This window comes from Dromiciops gliroides, chromosome 2, assembly GCF_019393635.1.
Source record: "Dromiciops gliroides isolate mDroGli1 chromosome 2, mDroGli1.pri, whole genome shotgun sequence".
Classification (NCBI taxonomy): domain Eukaryota; kingdom Metazoa; phylum Chordata; class Mammalia; order Microbiotheria; family Microbiotheriidae; genus Dromiciops; species Dromiciops gliroides.
Genome location: NC_057862.1, coordinates 644,182,392 through 644,209,224, shown reverse-complemented (window position 1 = coordinate 644,209,224; position 26,833 = coordinate 644,182,392). Strand labels below are relative to the sequence as shown.

Sequence of the window (26,833 nt, the reverse complement as noted above, 5' to 3'; positions counted from 1 at the left end):
TTAGAATTACACATGTGCACATGTGGTGGGACATGAGACCCCAAAAAACTTAGAGTCCTTAAACTTTAGTAGAAGTGTAAAACAAGCTTTAAAATTTAGACACCGAAACTAAGAATTTCAGAAATAAAAAACCAATCTGTTTCCCACCTCAAGAATGTGATGTTTCCAAGACCAGTGGTCATGTAGACCCTGGGATATTTAGAGATATATCTATCTATGATGTAAACACCAATAAGCATATCAAGGCCTGCAGAGAACATAGATGATATGTGAGTTCCATACTTGCACGTCAGCAAGATGTGTACATCATTTGATCTCCAAACGCCCCCTCCCAGTAGTTTTTTCAATCTCATTACTCTTGGCATGTAGCCTTCTTTGTCTGAAACTGTATAAAAAGTCAACTTTCCTTCCATTCAGAGAGACGGTCTCCATCATGACTCTCTCCCAGCCACATATTCCTCTTTTCTAATAAATCTATTTTATAAGATTTGCTCTGAGCCTCTCAATTCTTTGGATGAGCCAGACCCCCAAACTAGTTCCCATGTCACACACACACACACACACGGACACACGCATGCACACACACACATATGTCCCTCTAAATTTTGTTGATCTAGGGACACCACTAGTTCAGAGCAATAAGTCATTAACTTCCCTGGTTGCCATCTCTTTTTTTTATTGTATAATAGTAGTATGCACTCTTTATTAAATAGTAGTAGTATGTGGAACAATTCAGGTATAGTGAGTTGCTGATGAATGGTCATGTGGCTATTAAGTGTCAAGTGTCTGGGGAAACATTTGAACTGAGGTCCTCCTGGACACCGTTTAGATGATTCCAATTTTGTTGGCAACATCCAAAGCATCATAGTCTGGAGCCAGTTGGAAATAGACCTTCTTCTCTCCATCAGGCCTGAGCAGTGTGTTGACCTTGGCCACATCAATGTCATAAAGCTTCTTTACAGCTTGTTTAATCTGCTGCTTGTTGGCGTGGACATCCACAATGAAGACAAGGGTGTTGTTGTCCTCTATCTTCTTCATAGCAGACTCAGTGGTCAAGGGAAACTTAATGATGGCATAGTGGTCAAGCTTGTTTTTCCTCGGGGCACTTTTCCGAGGGTACTTGGGCTGCCTTCCAAGTCTTAGAGTCTTGGGTCACCAGAAGGTGGGGAATGTTCGGATCTTCTTTTTGTGGCTGTGCACACCCTTCAATACTGCCTTCTTGGTCTTCAAGGCCTTGGCCTTGGCTTCTGTCTTGGGGGAAACAACCGCTTCCTTCTTCGCCTTCGGTGTCATCTTAAGGAAAAGGCGGTTGCCATCTCTTAAAGCAATAAGGGTAGTCCTTAATTTATACTTGTCAGTTTCAGTTCTTCCCACCAAATTTTAAGTATACAAAAGACCATCCCAAATAGTGAATAATAAGTAAGTCCATTTATCCAAGCAAATAACAAACTGAAATCAGAGAAGTTATAGAGACTGGAATGTCTCTGACAGTAGACAGAATGAATGAGCTTTCTCTCTGAGGGAGAAAAATCTTAGCTCAACCAAGAGGAAGAGAAACCCTACATATGCCTAAGGAGAATCTCTGAAATGAGTGTTGCCTCAGACAAATTGAGACCTGGGGAAAATCTTACAAGGAATATAAATGTCTTGAAATTGAGCTCTGGAAACATAATTGATAAAGCCATTCAGATTCATATGGAACTACTTGACTATGCCTTAAACTTAAATCACTCTGGCTCTCTGATTGGCCAATAATGGGCTCCAACCAAACTTTCAGTTGGTCATTGTCTGGTTTGGTTTTGTTGGCTCAGAATGAGTGTAAAAAGGAATTGTTTTTGTTCTGGCCAGAAACTGTGAGGATCTTCCCCTTCTAGATTAATTATCTTTTTTTGAGTAGGTAAAAGAGGTCATATTTTGCTTCATTTCTTACCTACCCTTAATCACTGAATGGGTATTACTTCAGACAAACTTAGGCTGAGAAAGACTTTACTTTAAAAAGGCTAAGGCCCACTGCATCTAGGGCCATCTCCAGTTGTCCTTATCTATGTCTTGCCCCTGGACCCAGATGGGTCTGGAAGAGAGAGAGAGGCTGGAGACTTTGCACAGCCCTCCCTCACTTAAATCCAATTTCCTAGCAAGTCAAGACATCATCTTCCTGATGTCATTGGTCCTTAAGGACAAACAACAGCATCCAACTCCACCCCTCATGCAAACATGCAGCATTGTGTCAGCATTCTCCCCACCAATTAGAGAAGTCTCATGGAAATGATCCAGCTATGGCCAGAACTGGAAACCTGGGTTACAAAGATATATTGAGGGGACAGCTAGGTGGCACAGTGGATAAAGCACTAGCCCTGGATTCAGGAGGACCTGAGTTCAAATCCAGCCTCAGATACTTGACACTTGCTAGCTATGTAACCCTGGGAAAGTTACTTAATCCCCATTGCCCTAAAAAAAGAAAAGAAAAATATATATTGAATATATGCATGCATAGTGGGGGGCACAACTGATGAGTTTATCAATGTGGAAAGAGTTTATGGAAACTCTCTTTACAAATGCAGGTCAGTAGCTACTCTAATTTGAAGTCTTAGAGAGTTGTTGGAGAGACTGAAAAGTTAAGTGATTTGTCCTTGGCCATATAGCTAATGTCAAAGGAAGGTCTTCCTGACTCTAAGGCAGAACCCTCTAGACACTCTGCCTTTTGTGCATGCACACACAAACACATGTATGTGTGTGCATATACACATATGTGTATATGTGTATGCTAGCTATCTGAAAGAAGACTGTATACAGAATCCAAGTATCTGTGTTTTTAATCCTGGTGCTACTTCCAACTACTTGTATGACTTTGGGTAAGTCATTTCCTATCTCTGAGCCTTAATTTCCTTATTTATAAGATGGACTTATACTAGGTAGTCCCAAAATGTTTAGTGCTTAGAAAGCTTGGATATAAAGTCAAGAAGATTAAGGTTCAAATCCCACCTTTCATACTTACTAGTTGCATGGCCATGAGCAAGTCACTTAATTTCTCCAAGTCACAACCCCCTTAACTGTAAAATGAGAGAATTGGGCTAAGTGGCTTCTCAAGTTCCTTCCAACTCTAAATTCATGATCCCATGGTATTCTTATTAGCTGCAATTTGAAAATCTGAACATGTTTCAAATTCCCATGTGTTTTGCATTTTTATCTTCCTCATTTTTTTCTGAAAAAATAATCAAAGCTCATGTCATTAAGGAAGGCATAATAAAAGTCTCTTGAGTCAATGAAAAATGAGAGAGATATAGGACATCTTATTGCTAATTCTCTGTTATCTTCACCAGCTAGAGTGTAGACTACAACATCTGAGAAAAACCAGTAAGTATCCTAGAGAAAGGAAGGTAATTCTCTCACCTTCAGAAACTGATGAATTGTCCTTGAAGTGTATTGCTGATCAGAGGAAGGATTAACTGTTTTAGATAATGAGAACTCAGGTATTGAGCCAATAGTATTTCATCTTTGACCTTGATACTGATGGAAAGGATTGCTATGCAGTTCACATCAGGAAAAAGAGAGCAAGATTTTGACTCAGACACTCTGAGTCTGAATCCTGGCACTGCAACTTGTTTGGCCTTGAACAAATGGATTCCCTTCATTGGTCCTCATCTCTAAGTAAATGACAGGGTTGGACATGACCTCTAAATCCCCTCCAGCTCAGTCATTCTGTAACCCTATGAAGACAACTATTTTGACTATATCAGTGTTTAAAAAGTCCAACCTCCCAGAGGCAGGGCACTCATGAAGGACTTGAAACACATTAGCAGTGAAATAATGAGCAGAGACTGGAAGTATTTCCATAGCCCTCAAATCTCCACTTAAAAGTCATAATCCAGTGTCACAAAAGAAAGTTGAGCAAGTCATCAGTCACCTTTAAAGGATTTCCCAAGAAGTAATTGCATAAAGCTTTCAATGATTCCATTTCCATGAAACTGATTTCCAGTTTCTGATGATGTTGTTTTACACTCATGCAAACCAAGGATGGAATCCATTTAAGAGAAAATAAGAAATGCATGTGGATTAAGGATCTAAGAGAGGCTGTACGGAGGACCAGATTCATAAAGTGACACCTCATATTTCAAAAAAAAATGAAGGGGGGAGCGAGAAAGAGAGAGAGAGAGAGAGAGAGAGAGAGAGAGAGAGAGAGAGAGAGAGAGAGAGAGAAAGGGAAGGGAAGGGAAGGGAAGGGAAAGGAAGGAAGGAAGGAAGGAAGGAAGGAAGGAAGGAAGGAAGGAAGGAAGGAAGGAAGGAAGGAAGGAAGGAAGGAAGGAAGGAAGGAAGGAAGGAAGGAAGGAAGGAAAGAAGGCAGGAAGGAAGGAAGGAAGGCAGGAAGGAAGGAAGGCAGGCAGGCAGGCAATTGTCTTTTGGTTCAGTGCATTGTTAGTGAAATGACTAGGATGAGTTAGACTGTAAAGCAATACCCTCCCTTTGCCTCATTATCTTCTCAAAGAGGTCAGCAATGGAGAATCTAACACATTCAACAGAGAATCTTTCCCCTATAAGATGTTGATAAGTTTTCATTATATCCCACTTTATATTATGTATATGTGTATAATGCATGTATACATGTATACTCCTTAAGGGTAAGTACTATCTCATTTATCTCTGTGTCTCTCTCCAGGACTAGCAGAGCACTGGGCAAAAAGGATCATGACTACACCCATATGGCTACTATCTTAATTGATGCGGATTACAATTGATGCACACCTTTCCCTTCCTCTGATATTATTATACACTTGTAGCCATGAATCCTCTATGGAGTATGTATCAAATGTTTTGGAGGCCTTCCTTTAGGCTTTTTAATGTCACAGATAGTGGACAGATTGTCCATCCATTACCACTTGTTCTTGTTCCATGATTGTCATAACTACTTTTAAAGTCATATACATCCTAGATGATATACTTTACACCAGTAGTGTCAAACTCAAATAGAAATGGAAGCCACTAAACCATACATAAGGGGAAGCTAGACAGTACAATCGATAGAGTATTGGGCCTGAAGTCAGGAAGACCTGAGTTCAAATTTGACCTCAGACACTTCTAGCTGTGTGACTCTGGACAAGTCATTTCACCCTCTTTGCCTCAGTTGAATTACCTGTAAAATGATCTGGAGAAGAAAATGGCAACACTCTAGCATCTTTGCCAAGAAAACTTCAAATAGGGTCAGAAAGAGTCAGACACAACTGAAATGAGTGAACAACCACAACATATATGTTTATATTTTTGTGTATAGTGTATACATATACACTACAGGATATTTATGATATCATATGCCTTTCCACTATCCTTTGTGTCACTTATAATTTGTATCTCCTTAATATTATGGTACTGCATGATCTGTAATAATATAGCCTAGCCAGAATATTGATGTTAAAATGATGGACTATTTTTTTTTATAATGTACATCTTGAGATTATTGAAAGCACTAAATAATCAATCAACTGGTATCAAAGCTACCCTCATCCCATTCAATTCTGGTCCCAGCTCATTATTCAAGATATATACACAAAAGAAACAATATCTTCCCTCAAGGAACCCACAGTGCCTGGCACAGAGTTGGTGCTTAATGTTTACTGTCTAACTCTCCACTTTGTATCTACCACCCTGTTTGGTTTTAACTTCAGGCAAGAAGCTCATCACTCCTCAACTCATCACCACTAGCCAGCTAATTCAAGTCTTGATTAACATCATCTCCCTCAGCCGTCTGACTAGAGGTCTGCAGGGTAAAGTACCAAATTCCTAATTATGTCCTTCCTTTATAGAGGGCAGAAACAGGACTCTCAATTCACTCCACTTTGCATCTCTCTGTTCCTCTGCCTGGTTCTGTACCAAGAATTCACTGCATTGGGTACCCTCTGATAGCCTTCATTCTGCCACCCAACTTTTCTCTCCCCTTTTGTGCACTGACATCTCCTTAAAATAGGAACATTATTGAGGGTAAAGATTATCCTTTTTTTGTTAATTATATCCCCAGCTTTTAACAGAGTGCTTGGCACATAGAATTTAATAAGTATTTATTAGATTGATTTCTTGGATTGGATTAACTATATGCTTATGCACTAACTCAGTGGATTGCTCATCCAACTGTAATGGAAAAGACATAAGTAACTGCTAATACTATACATATGTATGTCTATGAGTATGTAGATGTGTCTATGCATGTAGATGTATAGACATATACAGTCATTTCTACAACATTCTTATATGTATTAGCTATACATATGTTTATTATTGTTCAGTCATGTCTGTTTTTTTTGTGACCCCATTTGGGGTTGTCATCACAGAGATACTGGAATGGTTTGGCATTTTCTTCTCCAGCTCATTCTACAGATGAAGAAACTGAGGTAAACAGGGTAAAGTGATTTGCCGAGGGTCACACAGCTTGTAAATGCCTGAATCCAGATTTGCACTTGGGCCCTCCTACACTCTAGGGCCAGCACTCTATCCTCTGTGACACTTAGCTGCTTTTATATATGAAGCATATACTTGATGAAAATATGAAAAGGAGACTGGACATAAGTACTTAATAATTGCTTTTAAGCTAGTGATTCTTTGAAAATATATTTTTTTAAATATAGTGAGGCAATTGGGTTTGTGACTTGCCCAGAGTCACACAGCTACTAAGTGTTAAGTGTCTGAGGCTGGATTTGAACTCAGGTACTCCTGACTCCAGGGCCGGTGCACCACCTAGCCGCCCCTGAAAATATTTTTAATAGCCATGTGCAAGGGTTTAGTTGGACAAGTTGTTATCATGACTTCAATCTGATGTATTTTATCTTTGAAAAAAAAAGAAATTCTGTATCCAAGCTTTCAAAGAAATTGGGAGGTGTAATATTTAAATATATATAAATATATATATATTTAAATAATTGCTTTTAAAAATATCCCACCTCCCAAATGAGTTTGACTATTATGGCAAATATGCTGTTGGGTCCTATAAATTCATTGTTTTAAATATTAAATGGATGAAATTTTTTAAAAATGTAAATGCTATAGAATCATCAGTAGCAATTAAAGCAACAACCACATTAAAAATGGGTTCCATAAAAACTTTTCTCCCAATTGGTCTCAATAATTTCCAAATGTTATTTCTAGGTATAAAATTCCATGATTAACCTGCATTTATGATAGGTACTGTCCCAGGTTCTAGTAGCAACTTTGTACTTGAACCAAAGCTGTGACTTTGGACAAGTCAGTTAGGACCATGTAATTTAGACAAAGAAGAGAAACTTTGAGTTCACCTAGTCAAACCCCTTCATTTTATAAATGAGTAAACTGAATTCCAAGAGGCTGAGACTTGTCCAAGGTCATGAAAATATTAAATACTAGAATGAGTCTTTAAACAACAGGTCCTCTAACTTTCAAAGTCCATGATCTTGTCACTATAACAGTGTACCTTTTAATCTCTCTGGGAATCCATTGTCCCCTCTTAAGGAGGAGGTGGGTAGACTAGAGAATATCCAACTACTCTTCCAACTTTAAGGGTCTAAGGCGCTGCTTCCTTCCTGGGTATCCATTTCTAATTCACATCATTGCAGAATAATGCCCTCTATTGTCTGACACTGACACTCCGAAATTATGAATCAACAGCATTTTCCTCAACCTATTTTCATCTGACTCATGACATGAATTTTTTACCACTTCCTTTGGGACAATATGACCCTGTCCAATAAATGCTGCCAACAAGGAAATTTCTTGATATCTAGCCTGAATTTTCCTTTGCTTAATTTCATCTCATTACTCCTAATTATGCTCCCTTTTACCACCCTTAATAATTTCTCTCATTCCTTGGAATGAAACAGATTTTTCCCCCTTTCCTATTCAGCACAGAGTACTTGCTAACATATAACTCAGAACTGGGATTGGCAGTAAAAAGCAATAGAGGGCATTTAAGTTTACATAGAACTATTTTGAGAAAGAGTCAGAATAGGAATTGGTAATGAGAAAGGGGGGGTGTAATCTAATACATTTAGGTACTATCCATAATAGCATTGGTTTTTGGAGAAGAGGAGTGATGGGAGGCCACTTTTTGAGCCAATAAACAACAGATTACATAAGTCTTCAGCCATCAGAAGTCAAACTGAAGTGGGCAGAAAAACACCAGAAACAGAAAGCCAAGAAGGCTAGTTTCAAAGATTAGACTTGGCATCAGATATGGATCCACCACTGACTAGCTATGTGAAATCATATGATATAGAGACCCTAAAAAAGTCTTTTAATTTAGTCCAACCCCCTCATTTGGTCAAGGAAGAACCTGAGCTTCATTGAGGTTAAGTGACTTGTTCAAGGTCATACAAAGAATGAATAGGAGTACTGGGATTCCAAATCAAAGTCAGCTGACTTTCTGGGAAATTTGCCTCAAATTTCTTTGGATTCTTCATCTGTGAAATTAGGATGATTTTTATGTTACCTGTTTTGAAGAGTTGTTGGTGAGAATCAAATAGGATTACATCTGTAAAGTCAGTGAGTAAATGTTTGCTATTGTTAAATGACACTTTAAAATAATGTCTGAGGAAGAGCTGGACCTTCCTAAGTCTCAACAAACATCTTTTGAGCCTGTTTTTAGCTCACAGCAAATTATTTACCCCAGGTCACCTTTAAGCTTCCTTAAAACCCTGGACAACTTTGGAACAAAATAAACCTTGTTTCTTTCCTACCTCTCATTTTTCTTGAGTACTCGCACCACAAAAACTCCATTCACAAAACTCCATTTGACATAAACCCACCACCACAAGAGAAGTGGAGATAAAGTTGAAAAAGGCCATTCTTTAATCCAAGGACCCCTCAGTCCTTGCCAAGAGTCAGACCTAGACAGTTAAGGTTTGCCCTGGAATGAGCCTGATGTCTGAGCCTCTGATCTAGTGCTTCCTATAGTTCTCATGAGGGCCATGTTTGACAAGGTCCTTCTATGTACCTTCAAAGTTGAGTTACAAGTTCCTGAAGGAATCTGGAACAAATGTGCAACCTAATTGGAAATATTGGGTCATTTATTTGTTTGCTGGGGATTTAAGCTTAGGAGTCAAAAAACTTCAACTTAGCTGGCCTTCTTCTAATAGAAACCATTTCCCTCCCCAGTGTAGGAGATTCCTTCCCTGCTTATTAAATTCACCTGGGATTTTCTCTAAGTGTTTTACCAAGAAAACACAGGAGAGGAAAAACCCAGTTTTCTGGAAAACCATCAACTGCATACCTGCTTCATGCACATAATATTTTGATTTTTTTTTACAGAAAGCAACATTGGCTGGTGGAAAGACCACTATATCTCACACACACACACACACACATACACTCTAGATATTGTATATGCTATAGATATGTATTATATAGTATATGTACTATAGATATTATATATACTATACATTGTATGTATATATGCAATATAATATATAAACGTATATAATATTCTTTATATAAGCTTGTAAATACATTATATACAATACATGATATATAGTATATAATATGTATGTATGTATATACATACATTTGTGTATGTATGCACACATCTGTGTATGTATACACACATCTGTGTATGTATTGTGTATTTATGAAATCTTGGGTTCAAGTCTTAGCTCAAATCACTGTAATCATGTGCAAGTCAGTTCACTTCCCTGATTTTCAATTTCTTCATCTGTCAAATACAATGAACTCTTCTGAAAAGTTTTTGGACACTTTGGGAACTAGCTTCTAAAAGATGGAGAAAATAGATGGGACAAAGAGAAGATATGGCACAAAGTGGATGGAACAAGAGGTCATGTATTCAAAGCTGGTATAGCATGACTTGAAAAGGAATAACAGATGAGAGAAAACATAAAGAACAGGATTAAGAACCCCGGACTAGAGTTACAGAACAATTTACACTGTATCCTGATAAGTCTGCCAAGAAATAACATTCCTGAGAAGAGATACAGGATCATTGAAGAAAGGGAATAAAATAAGAAAGATTTTAAAACAGGGAAAATACTTCTTTGAAAAGAATTATACAAAAATTACAGAACTCTGAATGGATAGGATGGGATAAGGAAAATGTGGGAACAGGAAGGGTAAAACAAGCATGTGTATGTGGGAGGAGGGTCAGAGTAACAGAAGAAAGGTGAAATTGTGGGGAGAAACCAGGTTTAGATTAATGTAAAAAAAGAAACACAACCAAATTGTAGAGATGGATTTAAAAACAGTACTGGATGTGCATTAATACATATTCACAGGGGCAGCTAGGTGGTGCAATAGATAGAGCACCTGCCCCAGAGTCAGGAGTACCTGAGTTCAAATCCAGCCTCAGACACTTAACACTTACTAGCTGTGTGACCCTGGGCAAGTCGCTTAACCCTGTTGCCTCACCAAAAAACAAACAAAAAAATTTTTAAAAATACATACACACATATGTACACAAATAAACACACACATATACACATGCACACATATTTATTTATTTATTATTTATTTGTCTGTGTCTGTCTATCATCTATTTATGCCAGATGAGTATATATGTATGTGTATCTTTGTGTATAATAAAGTTAATGATATAACCCCAAATGTGAAAAAGATTAAATTCCTCAATAAAAACAAAAATGATGGATCAAAAAAAACCCTCAACAATTTTCTGCATATAAAAAAACATTTAATTTCACAGGGTAAAAATTAAATGATGAAAAAAGTAGGAGATGTTTTCATGTGTTCAATAAGACAATATTGAAAATTTGTAATATCAAGAGATAAAAGAAAACTACATTATGCTTACAGACATTATAGAAAATGAAAAAAGTATCAAATGTATTTGTGCCAAAGGATATAGTATTGAAATTCTTTAATTAAAAATATAGGTAAACTACAAAAAGAATAAAAAATTCTAGTATCTCAAGGAAAATGAGGAAAAGGACTGACGAATAGGAATAATATTTTTTGCTTGCTTTTTGTTGCTGTTGAAATGTTTCAGTAATGTCTGACTCTTAGCAAACCTTAAATTATATTACAGAGTAGTAGATAGCAAAATAATTTGGTATTGGCTAAAAACCAGGAATACAGATCAGTAGAATAGATTAGATAAGAAAGAGAATGAATCAAAACAGTAGCCCAATGTTTTATAGATCCTCAAACATAAATCAGTGAAGGCAAGACACATTTTTTTTTTTACAAGATCCATTGGGAAAATCAAAAAGTGATTTGTTAGAAATTAGATTTAGTCTGACTTTTTTTTTTAACCTAAATACTAAAGAAGAGAAAATCCTTGTAAGGAAACTACAGCATTATATCTGAAAAACTATTCATTATGACCAAGTTAAATTTGTACCAGGGATATGATGATGATTCAACACTGGGAAGAATTAGTGTAATTAATCGTATAAACAACAAAAAGAACAACAACAACAAAAAAGAGCTAGAAGAGAATTAGGTCAGGTGCCTTTCATTGCTTGAAGAGGATCTCTAGGTAAATAACTGACAGTACAAAAGACAAAATAGACAATTTTGCTTAAAAAATACTAAAAGTTTTCCACAAATAGAATAGAAGGTAGGATAATAAAAGCAACTATAAGGAGAAAAAAATTTGTATTAAATATTACTTTTAAGAAGTATGATGTTTGAGATCTATAGCAAACTGACTCAATTGTATGAATCATTCCCCCATAGGTAAATGGTCAAAAAATATGAACAATTGTCAAAAGAATAATCAAAAAACATACATGTCCATACCAAACAGCTCCAAATCACTAGTAGTAAGACATATTCTAGATAAAACAACTTGGGTGTCTCTCTACACACCATGTAAAAAGTGACAAAAATATGAGCAGTCAATGCTGAGGGAGTTTCGGAAGGAAAGATGTTAACAGTTCCCTGGTGACTGAGCCTTGAACTTCTGATTGTTATGGATATCAACTTGAAATTATGGAAGAGAAGTGAGAAACATTCCATCTAATATGACTCAACAATGACACTATTGGACACATACCCCAAGAAAGTCCAAGACAGAAACAAAGGTCCAATCTAGGTAAAAATTCATAGCAATGTCCTTTGTGGTAACAAAGAAATAGAAACAAAATGGCAACCTATCATTTGTAGTATGGATGAAAAAAACAACTATGCATTAGAAACATAAAGGAATGTTATTTGCAGTAAAAAAACAAATAACAAATATGAGAACTTCAGAACTTCAGAGAAATATAGGAAAATTGATGTGCAATGATTCAGAGTTAAATAGGCAGCACCCCAATACATATTGACTCCAACAATATTGAATGAAAAGATCACCAAAACGAAGCTAAACTCTGAGTAACTAGAAAAACCAGTGAAGGTTCCAGAGAGCTTGTAATGAGATATATCCTAACTCCTTATGGCACAGAGGTAGAGAATTACTAGGACAGACCATTTATTGTCTATATTATCAGATATAATCTCTGTTATCAGATGTTTTTCTTAATTGTTTCCTTTGTCACAAGGGAGTCAAATCTGGAGGTGAGGAAGGTGCCCCTTCTTTCTGTAAAGCACTGAGTGATTATACAGTAAAGAGGGGGAAAAACAATAGAATGTATTTTTAAAAAGTAGATCCTGGAAAAGTATTCCGTTAGTATGGGGATCCCACCCACCAAGAAGTTACCAGTGGTCTAAAATTTATAGTCAGAGAATTGTGTAAGATTTGGATAGGTTAAATCATTTGATTTGAACCCAGGTCTGTTTCTACCACTGCTCCCTTTTGGACATTTTTGACATTTTGTTTCAATACAGCTATTGTCTGCTACTTACTATGTGTACGACTTTGGGTTCATTGCTTACTTCTCTAATACCTCAATTTCCTTTTGCATAAAACAAAGAAATTAGATTAGATGATTTCTAAGGACTCTTGCAGTTGTAAATCTATGATCCCATCTATTGCACAAAGGGTTGTGTTGTTTTGTTTTGTTTTGTTGGGACAGGTCTGGTTGATAGAACTTGTGAGTGCTATGATAGCCTATAGCTAAATCGCACAGTGGGTAGAGCTCAGGGACCTGGAGTCAGAAAGACTTGGATTAAAATCTGCCTGCAGACACTTCCTAGATGACTGACCCTGGGCAAGTTACTTCACCCTGTGTTCCTCAGTTTCCTCATCTGTAAAATGAACTGGAGAAGGAAATGGCAAACCACTCTGGTATCTTTGCCAAGTGAACCCCAAATGGGGTCATGGAGAGTTGGGCGTGATTAAAACGATTGAACATAATAGCATAGCTGTGTTAGGATAAACTGTTGACCAGGTTGGGGAAATAGACCTCTCACTTAAAATTGAGATTTACAAAATTTATCTAATTGGAATTATATTTGGATGATCACTAGAAGTTCTAGAAGATAATAAATAGTAAATCAGTGAGTCAATGAATAAGCAATTATTAAGTGCCTACTCTGTGCCAGGCTCTATTATTTCAAGTACTGGGGATATAAAGAAAGGGAAAAGACAGTGTCTGTTGTCAAGGAGCTCAGTCTAATGGAGGAGACAACACACAAATAACTATGTACAAACAAGATATATACAGGATAAATTGGAAATAATCACTAAAGGGAAGGGACTAGTCTTAAGGAAAGGCTTCCTGGAGAAGGTGGGATTTTAGCAAGGACATAAAGGAAGCCAAGAAGCAGAGATAAGAGCGAGAGTTCCAAGCATGAAGAATAGCCAGTGAAAATGCCCAGAATTGAGAGGAGTATTGTGTGCAAAGAATAGCAAGGAGTCCAGTGTCACTGAATCTAAGAGTACATAGTATTCAGGGCACTCTCTGGCCCTGGGAAGGCATTCGATGCCTTCAACAGACTTCTCCTCTGACAAGTACAAAATAGATCTGGTACAAACAAGATACTGACTGATGTTAGGTCAGTCACCATGGAGTGGATGATGCCTTGTCAGAACCATTCCAAATCATCAATTAAGTCTTAGTCAATAGTTCTTATATTAGTCATCTTTTATACAGTCATGTTCATGGAAATTTGAGCCTGGTATTAGGATACATCTCTGAGCATATGGGGAACTTGAGAAGCCAAGAGCATGATTTAAAAAGTCACAAGAAAAGTCATATGATGGTAACATGTAAGACACATGGCTCAGGAGTCACGACAAATCTAGTGGAATGAGAATTAAGTTGGAGACCAAAAGGGTTGGATTCTACCAGTCCCAACTCAGCTGCTAATGAGCTCTAGGACCACAAACAAATCATTTCACTTTCTTGTATCTTAGCTTCTGCGTCTCTAAAATAAATGTTGGCCCAGGTGACCATAGGAGTTAAAGCTACAAAGAGACCATCTATCCTAGGGGTGATCAATTTTCTTTTTTGTGACCTAGACAAAACATGGAAACATGTTTTTAAATGCACAAAATAAAATGCATAGGATTACAAAGGAAACCAATTCTACTATAGTTATCAATATATTAAATAAAACAAGTTCATGGACTCCAGGTTAAAAGCCCCTCAACTAAACCAATCCTTCACTTTTCAGAGGCAAAGCTAAGCCCCTTACAGAATTGTCCTTTTGTATTACAGAATACATCCTTTAGGTGAGAAAATAAATTGTCCTGATTGTTGAGAGTTAAAAACTCTCTCATGATTACCCCCAGTGCTTAAGTCCATACAATTAAAGTCCAGGTAAATTTCTGGATCTCTTTTCTATATCATCAATACCAAAATTTCTAAAGGGGTCCCTTATCATTGTCAAACCTTTTGAAGATCCAAGCAAATTTCTGCTAGGTCCCAATACCAAAAGAAACCTAAAATTTCCCTTTAATGGAACTCTGTCACTTGAAAGTAAATTGAAATGGATTTGCTAACTTACCCTCACTAACACAAGTTGGTTAACATTAAGAAAACATCTGCAGAAAAGCCCTCAGCAAAGTGGGTGACTCCTAAAAAAAGATTAACTACTTAGCATTGATTACTTGGAGTTTCTAGAGTAGCAGGCAGACCTCATCTTATGGACTTGAAAGGATCTCAGATGACTTGCCTGGATTCACATATACAGTCTAGGAACTTTAAAAAGTATGGTGTGCTCTTAGGCAAACTTCTAAGCACTAATATTTTGAGATGCAAAAATTCCTATTTTTCCTTTTGGGTACAATGTTCATACTCAACATAACAATATAATCATATGGATATGTAAGTATTCAAGTAAGCAAAAGTTATCAAAAAGTTAAAAACTTATCAAAACTAAAAATAAAGAAAATGGTCTGATTTTTTAGAAAACATAATGGAAACACTAACTACTGTATAAAACTACTACTGCATATAACTTCTGTATATCTACTAAAACATAGAAAAATTAGGGTATTCAATAAAATCCATGATGGAGAAGCTCTCCAATGGATTCCCACAAATGTGAAGGACCCGAAATCCCAGGCAAGTGTCCACAATTTAGAGCATGCTATGGAACAATTATCACAATTTCTACTCATACTGTAGTCAGGTATAAACAATAGAGAAAGTCAAGGGGAAATGGGAACCTAGGCTTTCTCTTTACCATTGTAAGGACAGTATTGAACAGGTTTATGAAATAATCCAGTTTGGTTGGTATGTCCAGTGAGGGATAACACCTGTATATACTAATTGACTAAGAAACATATACCTGTTTAACACAACAATCTTTTGCCTGACCAAGAGTAAACCCAGCTGGAGGTATAGGGAATCAGGAACCTTGAAGCAAATCAAAGACATCTGACTTCAGGTTATGTGACTATGGATATGGACCTTATCTTCAGTTTTCCCCTAACTTTGAAATAATCATTTTTCTTTTTGAAAAGAGATCTACATAATCCAAACTTGAACTGAACTTCCTAATGTGGTAAGATAATGGAATTCGGCAGACTGATTGAGATGGGCCACACCTGGCCTGCCCTGAGTAACACATGCTGCTGATGTCAACAGGAGAAACCACTCCCCTTTTGGGGGAGGGAGAGTAAACACTTGCTGAGAGATGCTTGTTGAGGGGAGCTCGCTCTCCTTCTGGAGTCACTCTTTCTTTCAGGTGGGGTGAGCAGCAGAAGCAAACAAGAAAGAGGTTCTTTCTTAGCACTTTTGTCCTGTGGGCCCTGGCCATTTCCTATTGAAGCTACAGACCCCAGGTGGTGAGTTAACATACGAGCCCTGCTCTTTTGAATTAGCTGAACTGGAAGCAATTTTGGGGATTGTATAGACCTATGTTAGAATTAGGGGGATTATCTGTATTTCTTGTTTGCTATTCCCTTGTCTTTGATTTTATTAATTTCACCTTTGCTGTTTATTTTATTCCCATTAATAAAACCTGATTTGTTTGAGGAAAAGAGGCTGTTAGGCTCCCTTCTTATTGGCCTGGGAGAAATATCTAAAAAGGCAGTTCAGAGAGGAGGGAGCTTTGAACCTAGAGGTCCCTCATTATTTCCAGGACCCCAATATTACAGTGAGCCACTCAATTAACTCTCCATATATTAAATTTGGCCCCCACACTATTGTCAAGAATGCTTTCTGATTGGTGTATTAAAGACTACATCCTCCACCCCTGGAATTCTTCACACATACCCCTCCCTTTGGAAGTGGGCCTTTCTAAATCTACCTTTCCTCCAAATTCCTTATCTGCCTTTGTTTAAGCTGTATATACACCCTTGCAATCTATCACATGGCTTCCTATTCAGCAATAGGTAGGATAGTGCCCATGCTCATGCTATATTTTCTTCCCTGCTTAATAAAACCTTTCTTTTAATTTTTGCAAGCAGTCTTTCTCCAGTTTGCTTCCTTTTTAGGGAGAAGGGGATTTAAATCTCGAGAACTGCCTTTGCATACTCTGGCCTTCCTCTTTGGGAAAAGAGAGATCTAGATTCCATTTAAGAGAGCATTTGCCTAGGTTTATACTCCCAACAATATGACCTGGTTGTGATCTTCTGGGACTGGAAATTTCAACAGACCAACCAGCCCAGAATGCATTTCTAGGGATAGGTCTGCTCTTTAGGAACAAAGGCACCTGGCTGACCAAGAATCCTGAAGCAACAATTAACTCCAATGGCTCCTATTGCCACCAGGTGCAAATATGACATTCTATGTTTGACATTCACAGCCTTTCATCACCTAGCCCCCTCCTACCCTTTCAGTCTTCTTATATCTTCCTTCCTAACATGTACTCTTTGATCCAGTGACACTGACCTCCTGAATTTTCCATTGACAAGAAGACACTTGATCTCTCAGCTCTTAGCATTATCTTTGGCTCTCCCCCATGTTTAGAATGTTCTCCTTCCTTATGACTACTGACCTCCCTGACTTCTTTAGAGTTCCAACTAAAATCCCTTCTACAAGAAGCCTTCCTCAATTCCTCTTAATTTAAGTGCCTTCCCAGGGAAGCTAGGTGGCGCAGTGGATGGAGCACCGGCCCTGGCCTGGAGTCAGGAGTACCCGAGTTCAAATCTGGCCTCAGACAGTTAACACTTATTGGCTGTGTGACCCTGGGCAAGTCACCTAACCCCAATTGCCTCACTAAAAAAAAATTAGTGCCTTCCCTCTGTTAATTATTTCCTATTTGCTTTTTTTTTTGTGTATATATATATATATATATATATATATATATATATATATATATATAGAGAGAGAGAGAGAGAGAGAGAGAGAGAGAGAGAGAGAGAGTCCGTTGTTTCTTCCATTAGATTGTAAGCTCCCTGAGGTCAAGGACTGTCTTTTGCTTCTTTTTGTATCCCCAGTGATTAGCACTGTGTTTGATACATAGTAGGTGCTTAATAAATATGCACTGATTGATTGAACAACAGCATCAACAAGCTTTAGCAGTCAAAGGACAAAATACAAGTGAATCCAGCACAATGAGCTCTTGGTTATACATTGGTCTCTGAAGTTCATCCCGCCTTTAGACATCATAAAAATCATCCACTACATTATTTCATAAATGAGCTTTGTGATCTTGGACAAGTCCTTTTTACTCATCCTGGCCTTAGCTTCCTCATGTGTAAAAGCTGGGAATTGGAATAAACAATTACTCAAACCCCTGGTACAATTAGGATGAAAGGATTTATTATCCCCATTATTATGACCATAAGGGCCCTCCCAATCATTTTGTAGCGTTTTTAATCTTTTTTTTTTTTTTAGTGAGGCAATTGGGGTTAAGTGACTTGCCCAGGGTCACACAGCCAGTAAGTGTTAAGTGTCTGAGGTTGGATCTGAACTCAGGTACTCCTGACTCCAGGGCCAGTGCTCTATCCACTGCGCCACCTAGCTGCCCCAGTAGCGTTTTTAATCTTAACAGGTATTCTGGCCCCCTTGGGAAGCCTATAGACCTCTTAGAAAAATTATTTTAAACATATAAAATAAAACACATAAGATTACAAGGGGAACACATCTTCCTGAAATAAAGATGTAATGTTTTTCCCTACCCAAGTTCATAGACCCCTCAGGAGTCTCTAGACCCCAAGTCAAAAACTTCTACTCTGGTCCAATCCCGAAAGGCAAAGAGTGGCTAAATGACTTGTTTAAGGTTACACAGGCCTAAAAATACTTAATCATTCCATGATCTCTGAAAACAAAGAAAAACATGCAATTATGATCATTTACAGGAGTTTTTCTTCTTTTTATAACCTATATATTGACATTTTAAGACAGCACTGGGTTCCAACTTTAAAAAAAAATAAATAATCATTTTGCAGTTGTGGAGTCATGTAAATCATTCACAACTAGTAAACTTATCTCTCCCTTTTACATTCCTTTAAGTTAAACACAGCCAGAATGTATTTTATTTTTAATTCTGGGAGTGGGGGGTGGGGAGAGGGGGCTAGACTTTGCTCCCAGGCTAAAAGTTAGGGCCAAGTCTCAGCTGGACTGAATTTCCACCATGGTATTTAACTCCTTAACAATAATCCTTTTCTTTTCGTGTAATTATCTCTCACTCAAAAACCATAGCATCCTAACTGTGATGTTCACCCTTTTTAAAAAATTATCAAAGCAAAATTTGAACGAAAAAAGATGAAATGACAGAGGGATGGGATAAGCTTTCACATCTGGCTTTGACAACTTATCTTGTTTGTGACAGACACCTCTCCCCACCCTTACCCTCCCCCCCATTATCTACCTTGGTTATTATGACATGAAGTCTCATCTCCAGTTCACCAAAGGAATCAGTGATGCACAGATGGAAGGGACTTTATGGGTCACCTAGAGGCCTGAGGAAGTGAAGGGACTTAGCCAAAGTCATATGTACCAAATAGCAAAGCTGGGATGATGAGTCTGAATCTGGAATTGGCATTCTTTCCATGCCCCTGTGCTATCTTTTCTGTGAACTCCTCAGGATCTGATTTCCATCATGTTGTTGTTGTTGTTGAATCATTTCAGTCATGTCTGATGCTCTGTGACCCCATTTGGGGTTTCTTGGCAGAGATACTGAAATGGTTTGCCATTTCCTTCTCCAGATCATTTTGCAAATGAGGAAACTGAGGCAAACAGGGTTAAGCGACTTATCCAGGATCATAGAGTTAGTAAATGTCTGAAGCTAAATTTGAACTCAGGTCTTCCTGACTCCAGGCCTGACATCCTATCCACCTAGTTGCCAGTTTCCATAATATCAACCTGTAATAACCAGTGTTTATATATGATTTTTTAAATGTAATAAACATTTTAATTTATAATTTGGGGTTCCAATTTTTATCCTTCATTCCTTCCCTCCCCTCCTCCCTCCCTGAGGTGGCAAGCAATTAAATATGGGTTATGCATGCATGATTATGCAAAGTATTACCATATATGATTTTAAGCAGAGGTATGCTGGTAAATATTTAACAACCAGGCTTTTAAAAAAAGCAAAAAACACAAGACACATTTTTAAGTTTAATTTGTGCTATTAACTCTTTCTTCATCACTTTCTTATGTCTAGACAATCAACAAAACAATAAATCAGGCCCTGATCTATCTTTGTAAGTGCTGCTGGAAAATTTAATGGTTTAAAATGGCTTTAAGATTTGCAGAGGAAATACAGTGCAGGGGAAAGGTCAGTTGATCTGGAGTCAGAGAGTCTTGGGTAAAATTTCTGCTCTATTCCTTACCACCTAGGTGATTTTGGTCAATTCACTCTCTCCTCTCTGGGCCTCAGTTTCCCTCTTTTCTATATTTTCTTAACATTTTGTAGAACTCAAGGTACAGGAGGCAAGGTACAAGAGCAACTTCAATGAATCCCAAGCATTTTATAGATGTTGCCTGGCACATAGTAGGTACTTAATAAATTTTTATCAGACCTTACCCAATGACAAACATTCTGTCAGAGATGGTTCATCAAATCAATCAGCCAATTTATCTGACTCTTGTCATGATAATACCTTTTGTTCATGGTGGGTAACCTGATTCCTAGTTTACTAAGATGTGTTCAGTGATTTTATAATTACCATTTCGAAGGCATTGTTAGCATCATAGAATTCAGAGCTTAGAAGCGACCCCAATAAACATTTATTTACCCCAATCCTTATTTTACAAATAAAGAAAATGAAACCAACAGAAGGGAAATTACTTGGCCAAAGTCACATAGCTAGTAAAGAATGGAGCAAAGATTTGAATTCATAACCTCTGGCTCCAAATGAAATACAATTTCTGTTGTACCAGATTTCCTTTCTTTGTCCCTGAAGCCTATTGGCCTTCGATGTAGCTAGATGTCTTTCTAGGTTCAAACTCGGTTTTCTCTTATATGTCCATACTTTACTGCACTCTTTTAAAAAATTCCTGGATTCTCCTTGCTTATGTCCCAAAGAGAATTTTAAGCAGCCACACACTCACACTTCTGAAAATTCTCTTTTAGTATGTCAAGTAGGGCAGTTAAAACCAAAACCCTTTCCCTTACTAGTAAGTATGGTTCAATGAAAAGCAACCTGTGCTGTAGGAGAGAGGGAATATGGAACTGGGAAACTGAGAAACTGGGAGGACTGAGAAACTCCAGGCAGAACTAAAGGCTAGGGTCTGTTTTCTTTCTTTTCTCTGTGACCCAGAAAGTTGGAGAGGAATCTATGGGAGTGGGTTGGCCAAAATGACATTCAGGGTTACTGCAATCTTTTTGCATTTTTCCCTGAAGTACAGCATTTCACAAGACTCAGAAAGTATCATTATTTTGAGGAATGGAAAAATAAAGTGGGGGCTGGGATGGCTAATAGAATTCATATGCTGATTCTGTTTTTTTTCTTTTTCTTTTTTTTCTTTTTTTTTTGCTTCAGCCCTCTAAGAAAGCTCACATCTCAGTATCTCATCTGGAGGTGAATATATGGCTTAAGGAGCTTATAGAGACCATGAATTGTTCTGATATGGATCATCATTCAGGGAAGTCTACAAAAGCATGCATGACCACAAATCTACCCCTTCCCCCCACTACCCACTACCGTATCATACTATAAATAGATTTAACCAGAGTACTCATTTGTCCTGTAAGTCATAGACAAAGGGGCTAGGTCACAGGTAGCTAACAGGTGACCAGTTTTTCAAGCCACAAAGGAAAAGGAACCAAATATTCTTTCTTTAGTTTTTTTTTTTCCTCTTACTCCTTACCATGGTGATCATTTGAAGTTGAATAATGTTTGAGTTTTTCACCTAAAATTTTGTGATTCTATAAGACCCTCTTTCTCTTTTTTTCTTTGAGAAAAACCATCAGAAAGCATTTCATTACAATAATAAAACTTGAAACCCGTATGTGGTGGAGGGAGATCATTATATTCTCACTATGGTCTTATATCTCAAAGAGCAGAGTCACCTCCTTCCTGAAGCCATACCTGATTCCCCCAGGTAGGACTGATTTAATTCAAATTCTGGAATCATAGATATAAAGCTGGAAGGAATCTTAATGTCATTAAATCCAACACCCTCATTTTACAGAAGAGGAAACTGAGGAAGAGAGCAGTTAAATGAATTACCCAAAACAGCTAAAAAGTATCTGAGGCAGTATTTGAATCTAGTTCTCAAGACCAGTGGTATCTATACTATAGAACAATCATTTATTTAAGTGATTATCATGATCACAGCACTATATTCTTGGTGGGGAGGGATGGGAGACACTCTATTAGATAGGGGGATCCCAGATAAACATAAAGAATTACAATCTATATGTTATTCCAGCAGCTGGTTGGCACAGTAGATAGAGTGCTGGTCCTGGAGTTGGGAGGACCTGAGTTCAAATGTGACCTTAGACAAGTCATTTATTTATTTATGCCTATGTGACCTTAGACAAGTCATTTAACCCTGTTTGCTCAGTTTCTTCCTCTGTTAAATGAGCTTGAGAAGAAAATGGCAAACCACTCCAGTGTCTTTGTCGAGAAAACTCCAAATGGTGTCACAAGAATCAGACACAACTGAACGACAACAAATCAATTTAAAAAATAAAAAAAAAGCAAAAGATTTTCCCCTCCCCCTTCTTAGATTTTCCAACCAAATTATCGTACATGCGCCAACAAAATGTCCCACATGCATTATAATATCTACTACCTTGGTGTGTATTTGTTTGTTTGTTTTCCCCACAGGCTATCTTTCCATGCTTGGAATGTTCTCCCAGATCACCTCTACATCTCAATATCTCTACCTCCAGTGAATGTTCTGTAGGGCTTCCCAATGTTTTCATGTGTCATAGGCTTGCTGGGAAGTCAATTGAAGCCTAGGGTTCCCTTCTCAGAATCATTTAAAGATATAAAATAGTATTACAAAGGATACCAATTATATTTTAATACAGTTGATAAGGTAAACTCAAAAGACTTTTTTAATAATGGAAAAAATGCTAAATTTCAGTTAGAGGCTAGTGAAAATAAAGATGTAATTTTTTCCCATCCAAGTTCATAAACACCCTAAAAATTGGGAAAGGGGGAGGTCTTTAGATTACTATAGTAAAGACCCTTTTGATTTTGTCCTTCTCAATTGTTAGTAGCCTCCTCTCTCCCAGCAATTGATGAGCAGATCATGGATAGGTTTTGTATTTATTTATATACATACCTATTGCTTCCCCCCAGAATAACAATAGAATACAAACTCCTGCATGGTAGAGACTTTCTTTTTTATTTTTTTCTTTTTCATTTTTTTGTGGGATAATGAGGGTTAAGTAACTTTCCCAGGGTCACACAGCTACTAATTGTCAAGTGTCTGAGGTCGGATTTGAACTCAGGTTCTCCTGAATCCAGGGCCAGTGCCTTATTCACTGCTCCACCTAGTTGTCCCTTATTTTTGTCTCTATATCTATCCTGGGGCCTACCATAAAGCTTTGAACATAGTAAGAAGGCATTTAACAAAGGCTAATTGAATTAAAATTAATTGGAAGCCATAACAATCTCTAATGGAGTTCCCAATGTAATAGGAAGAACAATAAGCCTTAAACTATGCAAACAAGATAGTTCTGCTATAAAACATGTTATGAAAACTCAAATTTCCTTCAATATTATTGATAAATTATGTAAAGTTTTGAGTATGACTCAAATTTTGAGTTTACTTCTGCTTGATTATTTCCATGAGAAATAGCGAGAATATAGAAAACTAAACCACTTCATAATAACTCTCAAGTTGCAGTCATTCCTACAACCATTTCCATAAGCAAACTTAAAAGGCCATATTTACTGTATATGTTCTGGTGTCATAGGAGCTGTGAGCTGAGAAAGGTTGGTCTGTACACTCCTACCCCTTTAGACTATGACCTGCAGCCTGAGGTCCAGAGTTAGGGCCTGCCCAACTTTGCTCAGGGCAAAGACCAAGCAGCAGCCAGAAGTCACAGACATAGTCACTATTTATTATATTTTTATGTATGTTTTAATCATTTAATATGTATAAAATCATGTTACTGTTTTTATTAGGTTTTATTTATTATTTATTAATAGACTCATTTATTAAGTTTTATTTATTTATTATCTTTTTTTTCTTTCTTTTTAAGTGAGGCCATTGGGGTTGTGACTTGCCCAGGGTCACACAGCTAGTAAGTGTTAAGTGTCTGAGGCTGGATTTGAACTCAGGTACTCCTGACTCCAGGGCTGGTGCTCTATTTCATTAAATATCCATACCCCACCTAGCTGCCCCAATTATCTTTTTTGAAAATTGTCATTGACAACGTTTCTGAATGTTTTACTCCAAATCCATATTCCCCCTAAGTTCTGTGGTTTTCATTGCCATATTTTGCATAGTGTGGTGCAGACCCCCCAGAACTAGCTCTGAAAACAGCAGTACAAAAATAGCCTGAAGCTTGGGAAAGTGCCACCCCATTACCAGATAAGCAGACTCTAATTTTAACATAACGTTCAAAGTCAAGAAATAAGCTGTAAAAATGAACACACAACAACAATAACAAAGAACTTAGTCAAAAAAAGCTAACATAAACTTAGAAGACAACAGTGTGAAAAATGCTAGGGGACCCAAGCCTAACCAGAACTCCTGGAAGAGTTAAAGAAAGAGATAAAAGTGACAGAAGAAAAATTGGGAAAAGAAATGAGAGTGATGTAAGAAAATTATGAAAGAGAAAAGAATTAACAGATTGACAAAAGAGACACACACAAAAAATACTGAAGAAAATTATTCCTTAAAAAACAGAACTGGCCAAAGCTGTACAAAAATTCACTGAAAAAAAGACCTCCTTAAAAAGTAGAATTGACCAAATGGAAAAGGAGGTACAAAAGCCCACTGGAGAAAATAATTCCTTAAAAATTAGAATTGGGAGGGGGCAGCTAGGTGGTGCAGTGGATAGGGCACTGGCCCTGGATTTAGGAGGACCTGAGTTCATATCCAGACTCAGACACTTGACACTTACTAGCTGTGTGACCCTGAGCAAGTCACTTGACCCTCATTACCCCACAAAAAACAAAAACAAAAAAAAACCCAAAATTAGAATTGGTAAGTAAAAACTAATGACTTAATAAGATATTAAGAGATAATAAACTAAAGTAAAAAGAATGGGAAAAATAGAAGGAAATGTGAAATAACATTATTAAAACAACTTACCTGAAAAATAGAGTGAGGAGAGATAATTTAAGAATTATTGGACTACCTGAAAGCCATGTTGGAGAGGGAGAGGGGGAGAGGGGGAGAGGGGGAGAGAGAGAGATATGCTATTTCAAGCAATTATCAAGAAAAACTGCCTTAATGGCTTAGATTCAGAGGGTAAAAAAGAAATTGAAAGAATCCACTAATCATCTAAAAAAGATCTTCAAAAGAAAACTCCCAGGAATATTGTAGCCAAATTCCAGAGCTCCCAAGTCAAGGAGAAAATATTGCAAACTGCCAAAAAAGAAACAATTCAAGTACCATAGAGAAACAATGAGGATCACTCAGGATTTACCAGCTTCCACATTAAAGGAGTGGAAGATGTAAAATGTGATATTCTGGAAGACAAAAGAGCTAGGATTACAACCAAGAATAACCTACCTAGAAAAATTAAATATAATCTTTGGGGTGGGGGGGGTATGGATATTTAATGAAATAGAGCCCTTTCAAGTATTACTGATGAAAAGGCCAAAACTAAACAGAAAAATTTACATTCAAACACAAGACTCAAGAGAAGCACACAAAGGTAAATATGAAAGAATAATCATAAGCGATGCAGTAAACTCACACTGTTTACATTCCTATATGAAAAGATGATTTATGTAGCTCCTAAGAACTTTATCATTATTAGGGTGGTTAGTAGGAGTCTACATAGACAGAGGACATGGATTATATTAATTATATTATATATGATATCTATATATCTATATTGATATATTATATGTGTGTATATTATATATACATATATTATATCAATTATATTAGAATGATCTCCAAAATAATGAAGTGGTGAGAAAGAAGGAGTTACTGAGAGGAAGGGGAATGGAGAGGTAGAATAGGGAAATTTTTCTCACATGAAAGATGTGTGCAATGAAGAGCTTTTAGAGTGACAGGGAAAAGGAAGTTTGGCAAGCAATGCTTGAACCTCACTGTCATTGGAATTGGTTCAAAGAGGGAAGAATACACACACACACACACACACACACACACAATCTCAGTTCCATATAGAAATACAATTTACCCAATAGAGAAATAGAAGGAGAAGGAAATAAGGTTGCGGGGGGGGGCGACAAAAAAGAGGATGGAGTAAGGGAGGAAATGATTAGAAGCAAAATAGACTTTTGGGGACAGGATAATAAGAGCGAGAGAGAGAAGAAACAGAAGAAACTGGGTTGGAGGGGAAAACATAGTAATCATAACTGTTAATGTGAATGGGGTGAGCTCATCCATAAAATGGAAGCAGATAGCGGAATGTACTAAAAACCGGAATCCAACAATATGCTTTTTACAAGGGAAACATTTGAAACAGAAAGATACCCACAGAGTTAAAATAAAGGGCTGGAGCAGAATCTAATATGCTTCAACTACACTAAAATAAATAAACAAATAAAGGCCAAGCAAGCATTCATGACTTCAGACAAAGCAAATGCAAAAATAAACCAAATTAAAAGAGATAATCGGGGAAATGACATTTTGCTGAAATGTAATGAAGTAATATTTTTAAAAATACAGCAAGTTTCTCTGATAAAAGCCTCATTTCTCAAATATATAGGAAATGAAGTCAAATGTATAAAAATAAAAGGCATTCGCTAATTGATAAATGGTCAAGAGATATGAACAGGCAGTTTTCAGAAGATTTTAGATGAATATTGAAGAAAACTAGAGGAACTAGATGTTGGAAATGGGGAAGAAGAAAATTACAGGTGAAAGGGACAGCCAGTGAAAATGCATGAAGTCTGAAGGTCGAATGTCATTTCTGAGGAAGAGCAAAGAAAACTATATCACTATATTCCAGAGTTTGTCAGGGTCAAGATGATGTAAGAAGACTGGAAAAAATAGGAATGTTTTGGGTTAGGAAGGACTAAATA

General features: G+C 37.2%; 1 pseudogene; it reads right to left on the bottom strand.

The window, feature by feature from the left end:
* Positions 1-667: 667 nt before the first annotated feature.
* Positions 668-26,833, bottom strand: part of LOC122743123 — a 48,834-nt pseudogene continuing 22,668 nt past the window's right edge.